Source organism: Rhinoderma darwinii, chromosome 5 (assembly GCF_050947455.1).
Source record: "Rhinoderma darwinii isolate aRhiDar2 chromosome 5, aRhiDar2.hap1, whole genome shotgun sequence".
Classification (NCBI taxonomy): Eukaryota; Metazoa; Chordata; class Amphibia; order Anura; family Rhinodermatidae; genus Rhinoderma; species Rhinoderma darwinii.
Genome location: NC_134691.1, coordinates 28,446,364 through 28,454,808, shown reverse-complemented (window position 1 = coordinate 28,454,808; position 8,445 = coordinate 28,446,364).

The window sequence follows — 8,445 nt, the reverse complement described above, 5'->3', positions numbered from 1 at the left end:
ATAAACAGTGCACATTGCCCAGATAAACAGTACACATTGCCCAGATAAACAGTAAACATTGCCCAGATTTACAGTACACATTGCCCAGATAAACAGTGCACATTGCCCAGATAAACTGTAAACATTGCCCAGATAAACTGTAAACATTGCCCAGATAAACAGTAAACCTTGCCCAGATAAACAGTGCACATTGCCCAGATGAACAGTGCACATTGCCCAGATGAACAGTGCACATTGCCCAGATAAAACAGTACACATTGCCCAGATAAACAGTGCACATTGCCCAGATGAACAGTACACATTGCCCAGATGAACAGTACACATTGCCCAGATAAACAGTGCACATTGCCCAGATAAACAGTAAACATTGCCCAGATAAACAGTACACATTGCCCAGATAAACAGTGCACATTGCCCAGATAAACAGTACACATTACCCAGATGAACAGTGCACATTGCCCAGATAAACAGTAAACCTTGCCCAGATAAACAGTACACATTGCCCAGATAAACAGTACACATTGCCCAGATAAACAGTAAACATTGCCCAGATTTACAGTACACATTGCCCAGATAAACAGTGCACATTGCCCAGATAAACTGTAAACATTGCCCAGATAAACTGTAAACATTGCCCAGATAAACAGTAAACCTTGCCCAGATAAACAGTGCACATTGCCCAGATGAACAGTGCACATTGCCCAGATGAACAGTGCACATTGCCCAGATAAAACAGTACACATTGCCCAGATAAACAGTACACATTGCCAGATAAACAGTAAATATTACCCAGATAAACAGTGCACATTGCCCAGATAAACAGTGCACATTGCCCAGATAAACAGTGCACATTGCCCAGATAAACAGTGCACATTGCCCAGATAAACAGTGCACATTGCCCAGATAAACAGTAAACATTGCCCAGATAAACAGTACACATTGCCCAGATAAACAGTGCACATTGCGCAGATAAACAGTACACATTGCCCAGATGAACAGTAAACCTTGCCCAGATAAACAGTACACATTGCCCAGATAAACAGTACACATTGCCCAGATAAACAGTGCACATTGCCCAGATAAACAGTACACATTGCCCAGATAAACAGTAAACATTGCCCAGATTTACAGTACACATTGCCCTGATAAACTGTAAACATTGCCCAGATAAACAGTGCACATTGCCCAGATAAACAGTACACATTGCCCATATAAACAGTGCACATTGCCCAGATAAACAGTACACATTGCCCATATAAACAGTAAACATTGCCAAGATAAACAGTGCATATTGCCCAGATAAACAGTAAACATTGCCCAGATGAAAAAAAAAAACACATTGCCCAAATGAACAGTAAACCTTGCCCAGATAAACAGTAAACATTGCCCAGATAAACAGTACACATTGCCCAGATAAACAGTAAACATTGCTCAGATAAACAGTACACATTGCCCAGATAAACAGTACACATTGCCCAGATAAACAGTGCACATTGCCCAGATGAACAGTACACATTGCCCAGATGAACAGTACACATTGCCCAGATAAACAGTGCACATTGCCCAGATAAACAGTGCACATTGCCCAGATAAACAGTACACATTGCCCATATAAACAGTAAACATTGCCAAGATAAACAGTGCACATTGCCCAGATAAACCGTAAACATTGGCCAGATGAAAAAAAAACACATTGCCCAGATAAACAGTACACATTGCCCAGATAAACAGTAAACATTGCTCAGATAAACAGTACACATTGCCCAGATAAACAGTAAACATTGCCCAGATGAACAGTACACATTGCCGAGATAAACAGTGCACATTGCCCAGATAAACAGTACACATTGCCCAGATAAACAGTAAACGTTGCCCAGATTAACAGTTCACATTGCCAAGATAAACAGTACACATTGTCACGGGCAATGGGTTTGTGGACCCACTAGGCCGCTCCGCCGTAGCGGGGAGGCAGCTGACCAGGTCACAGTCTATGCGAACGTAAAATGGCAGACAGTAATGCTTGGGTACCTGAATAGTCCGGGCGGTGGCTGTGGCTTCAGCACGGGTGGAGGCAGGTGCGGCAAGTGGCGCCAGATGTGGCGGGCAGTATCCGATGAGCGGTAGACACTTGACGTGGCAGATGACACTTGACGTGGCAGATGGCACTTGGCGTGGCAGAAGACACTTGATGTGGCAGATTGCACTTGACGTGGCAGATGGCACTTGACGTGGCAGATGGCACTTGGCGTGGCAGATGGCACTTGACGTGCCAGAAGACACTTGAACGCGGGTAGGCACCGGAACAATACGGAATACAGGAACGGTAACAGGGCACGGGTAACAGCTGGAAACGCTCAGGCAAAGATTAGAAGGCCAGGGGCCTTCTTATAGACCAGGAAATTGTGACAGTTGATGATGATGACGATTTCCTAATTGCGCGCGCTGGCCCTTTAAGGCCGGGCGCGAGCGTGCGCGCGCACCCTACGGGACCCAGCCGGACGGAGCGGAAGTGAGCGCTGGCTTCTCCTAGGAGGGAGACGGAGGCCAGTGCTCACAGATCCATGGCTGCGGGCGTCGGGGGGTGAGTAAACCCGACGGCCAGCGGCCATGGGCGCTACACACATTTCCCAGATAAACTGTAAACATTGCCCAGATAAACAGTGCACATTGCCCAGATAAACAGTAAACATTGCCCAGATAAATAGTACACATTGCCCAGATAAATAGTACACATTGCCCAGATAAACAGTACACATTGCCCAGATAAACAGTACACATTGTCCAGATAAATAGTACACATTGCCCAGATAAACAGTACACATTGCCCAGATAAACAGTAAACATTTCCCAGAGAAACTGCAAACATTGGCCAGATAAACTGTAAACATTGGCCAGATACACTGTAAACATTGCCCAGATAAACAGCAAGCATTTCCCAGAGAAACTGTAAACATTGGCCAGATATACTGTAAACATTTTCCAGATACACTGTAAACTTTGCCCAGATAAACAGTACACATTGCCCAGATAAACAGTAAACATTGCCCAGATAAACAGTACACATTGCCCAGATAAACAGTGCACATTGCCCAGATAAAGAGTAAACATTGCCCAGATAAACTGTAAACATTGCCCAGATAAACAGTACACATTGCCCAGATAAACAGTAAACATTGCCCAGATAAACAGTACACATTGCCCAGATAAACAGTACACATTGCCCAGATAAACAGTGCACATTGCCCAGATAAAGAGTAAACATTGCCCAGATAAACTGTAAACATTGCCCAGATAAACAGTGCACATTGCCCAGATAAACAGTGCACATTGCCCAGATAAAGAGTAAACATTGCCCAGATAAACAGTACACATTGTCCAGATAAACAGTAAACATTGCCCAGATAAACAGTACACATTGCCCAGATAAACAGTACACATTGCCCAGATGAACAGTAAACATTGCCCAGATAAACAGTACACATTGCCCAGATGAACAGTACACATTGCCCAGATGAACAGTGCACATTGCCCAGATAAACAGTGCACATTGCCTAAAGTGTAAGCACCCGCTAAGGTCAGGCACATGCTAGGGTCCCATGCTGCTGCTGTATTTCTAAGTTTTGTGTAGTCTTGTCTACAAAGGAAATTGGAGGGAGAGAAAAAGAGAGATAGATATGCCACGGCAAGCCAGGTTTAAAAAAAAAAGATTAAAAGTGCACAATTCAAAAAAAATAACTCCTTTATCACATTATTATGGTGATTTGTAAATGGCATAATAAAATAATACAAATGGTGTAATTGCCCCATATTAAACGTTAATATAAATTTAATGCTACAGTATCTTATGTGTATTGCAAAATGCCGCCAAGCAAAACTGCAGCTTGTCTTGCAAAAAATCAAGACCTTATATACAGCTAAAGATAAAAAAAGCTATGGCTGTTGGAATGTGAGAAGACAAAAGCAAAAATATTCTGCCGGCCACCTGAAACCATATCCCCCACATTTCCGGCACTGAAAGGTGAACATACCAGTAGTGCTATTGGAGGCAGTATTGGTATATATTATACTGTGTGGGTCAAATAAGATGAAACATAAGGGGGCCCAGTGTGGCTGTATTATCCAAGGGCTCACCAAAATCTGGACCTAGCCCTGCAGTCCATTATGACAAGACGTTCAGGCCCTGAAGTTGCAAAGTATCTATCATAACAACATTAGCAGTATAATTACGGCACTCTGATCGCGCGGGCACTGTCACTGTGTGTGCGCAATCAGCAACATGATCACGGCTGTAAAACACAGCCTGATCCCGGCAGTGTAACCCCCAAATAGCGACATCAGCATTTGATGTGCTTGACAGAGCGAGGGTGTTCTTTCTGCCAGTCCATCAGCACTCCACACCGATTGGTTAACATGGAAGCCAGGGCCTAGCAAAGGCCCCCAGGTCTGCCATAGGCCTCTGCCCATTAGGCCATGAGAGAGGCAATAACAGGCACTCACAGGCAATAATGATTTGAAATACTATGTATTTTGAAGAATTATACAAGCGATTGATCAAACTTCAAATCCCCTTGAGAAAGTTTAATAAATAGAATAACAAATCTCTCCCCCAAAAAAGAAATACATAAACCCCTATTTTAGTTCAAAAAGATTGAATTAAAAAAAAATACTGTTTCGTACCACCACAATAGTAACAAAAAAGATAATTTAGAATTTATGCCACACATTGCAGGGCAAGCTGTAGTTTTTATTGGTACCATTTTGGAGTATTTTTTTAATCAGTTTTTATTGCATTTTTTGGGGGCAGGTGATGCCAAGGTCACCAAAGAACAGCAATTCTGGTGGGGTCTTTTTTGCATTGTTCACTGTGCGGGTTAAATAACGTGATATTAGAATAGTTTGTGCATTTATGTATACGGTGATACCAATTATGTTATATATTAAATTTTTTCACATTACTTTAGCGAAAAGATGGTAAATGTGTTGTTTGTTTTTTTTAGCTTTTTATGTATATTGATAAAAACCTTGTTTAACTCTTTTTTACAATTTTTTTTTTTTTAGCCCCCTTAGTGGATTTGAACAAGCGATCATTTGATCGCTCGCACCATACTCTGCTTTACTTATATATTGCAGTGTATGGTACTTTTAACTGACACTATGAAGCCCTCCCTCTGGCAATGTTTAATAGTGGCAAGAAGATGGCAGACTTGGGGGCATTTAATAGGCCCCCAGGCTACTATGACATCCATCGGCACTCAATCCCAAATTGCCCAGGGAATGGGTTGATGGAGGGGGCTGCCCCTCTTACTAATGGCTTGGATGCCGCAGTCACTATTGACCGTGAAGTGAGCGGTCGGGATTGCAGTTAGATGTCGACTGCAACATACAGCCAATGTCTGTCGAGTAAGGAAAGGGCTCAGCCGCTACTGTTACGTCACATGTTGTCAAGGGGTAAAATCCCTTCAGCTGTCCATTGGGGGTGTAACCTGTACTTGTGGATGAGATTTACATAGCAGGACATTTCTGTGCGTGGTATGGGGTAAATTCACCATAATTCCCCTTTAAACTTCATTTGCAGGATTTCGGATGCAAGGAATCAGATTCTAGGTTTTGAATATATTTCCCAGCTGGTAGGAATTGTATTCAGCCTGGAAATCGTAAACACTTCAGTGAACACCCTGCACTTTCATCTTTATTTAGAACGGCCAGCAGGGAGTTCCCTCCGGTGGTCACCAGCAAATTGTTTTGGTTTCATCCAGCCAAGACTCACAGTCCGGAGATATTACAAAAACTTGTAACAAAAAGAAAAGTGCTTAACTCCTTTATATAAAGTACAAAAGCTTTTTTCTGCCCACATGAAAGAAACTAAAACGTTTTAAACCACGGCTTATATTAAAATAAAATAAATCTGCCCTCAGTAGAACACGTAGAGGACCGCGGTCGCCGCAGAATTTTGTATTGTGTAAACCAGTTTTGGACCTTAATAGGCTACCCTAATTCTGGCATTAATAGGACCGTATAGGTGGCGGATTATAAGATCTTCTCATAATGGTGGAAAAATAGCTGTCTATGTGGTCTCTATCACCAAAGTCAATGGACATGGGAGTTATAGGAACAGCATAGTGCGGACCCTTTTTGTTTGGGTTGTTGGGGTCCTTGTAGTCGGATCCCCACTGATAAGACCTTTATGGTATACTGGTAAGGGAAAACGCCTTTGAATTACAAATTCAGCTTTGTTATATGGTTTTAAGTTATTCCAGGAGGCTGAGTAATTTTTACCCATGGGTGCAGCTCCTTTGCTAGTTTTTGTTTTTTTTCAAATATTCTTATCATTTGAATTTCACCTTATTTGCTAAATCTTTTTATTTATTCTAAACCTTCTGGTTCATGAATAAAATGCCAGAACCACCAGAGGTGCTACAATAAGGGTTAAACGAGTATCTCCCTCTTATCTGGCATATCCACAGGGTCCTACCTACCGTATGTTCGCCAGTTTAAGGGAAAAGAGTTCACAGAAAACTTTTGAATTGACCCCCAAGAGCATTTTCCAGCTTCATGCAAAAGTCACGGTTGTAAAAAAAACAACAAAAAAAACAACACATATGAAAGTACAAGTCCCAGCATAGCAATCCGAGAATTGATCATCAGACTACTGTGTCCCAGGGATATACTGTGCCATCCAGACTACAAAATTAATCCAGGCCCTAGACCAGACCCTGAAGTTAATTTTGACCCCAAAATGAATCCATACCTTAGACTAGACCCCAAAGTAAATTGAGACTCCAGACAATAAAATTGACCCAGACCCTAAAATCAATACTTACCCCAAAATAGACCATTCATTTAGTGCTTCTCGTTTACGGGTCTCTTCAATTCAGTCAGCTTCAGGATGCGCTGCTAAACACAACATTCCACTGCTATCTGGTGTCATGACCGTGTGTGCAGCGGCGCCCGGAGGTGAAAAGGGCCCAGGAATGAAGAGTGAAATAGACATTATCTATTGGATCACATACAATAAATAAAAGCTGGCACCAAACCCCCTTGAGTCCACGGGCCCCGTAGCAGGTGCTACAGTGGTAGTTATGCCTGGTCAAGAAAAGGGAACTAATATTTATTATATGGAGTTACATAAAATTATAATAATCCAGGATGTGCTTGTGATGAATAATTAATTTTTCCAGATCAATGGACACATGTATTAAAGGGACTGTCTGCTTATTGTATCTCATTGATTCACTCTGTTTTACTGCTTTTATACCTGCCCTTTAATTCTGGCCCTATCAGAGATCTGGTGAACATATGTTCTAAATAAACAAAAATATATAAAAAGTGGGCGATGCAAACAAAGGCTGAAGCTTTTTCATGCTGACGTCACTGATTATCTCTTGTGACATAATCACCAGGTGAAGGTGGTGTCATTAAGCAGGGGTGTGACTGGTGGGGCAAGTGCCCCAGGTGCTGAATGTTGCGGAATGGGGGTAGTGCCAACAAGTAAATCTGCCTTGAACAGGGTATCGAGATATATGGATAGGCCAGTGACCTAAATCTTTGCTAGGCCACATGACCAAAATCAGTTATTGCACCCACATTTTATTAACCCTATCGCTGACGACATATTTCCACATACAAGTAAATCATATAACATTATAAAAAAATAAAACCGACCAGCACTTTACCCTCGCGGGCACCTTCATGCAATTTTTCATCAAATCGTAGCGCTTTGTAAAAAATGCAAAAAATTCAAACCTGTGGCTGACCCGAGCAGAACCTGAGAACCTCAAAGAAATACAAATTCAAGATGTGCAGAGTTTATACACACGACTTATACCTGTACGTATGTTCACAAAATGATAAAACTGAAGATACCGCTAATATTCTGGTCCAGTAATTATGATGTTGACAAATGGTCTGGTAACGAGCAGGGGGAGATTAGATATTGATTGAAGCGAATGGAAGCTAAGATTCTTGCCTTTACTATGATACCAAGATCTAAGCTCTTGCCCTTATATTCTAGTCGCCTCAATCATTATAAGGGTCCCTTAAAAATAGGTCCCACCTATTCCCATGTGCAGTGCCAAAACATGGGACATTAGGCAGTACACAGCGCCCATTCAAATTCATGGGTTGTCTGTTTAATGCAGGTCAGGTCCTCCAGAGAAAGAGAGAGACACTCTCTGTAGCTGCTCCCACCTCCGGGCAAGAGTTGAGAATTCCAAACAGAACAGTTGACCTCTTCTATTAACTTAGAATTCCCTAGTAGTGTGTAAGAAAATTGGTTTCTAAACTGGACCCACTGACCCTGATCCCAATAGCTACGCTTTTCAAAACTGGAAATAAAATAGGAACCAAGCAACTAAAAAGGGTACTCCAATGATAGGCCATTTGGAGTCGGTGGGTCGTTTTCTGCAGCACGACATTAGCTGGGGGTCGTCCCCGAGGGTACAATGA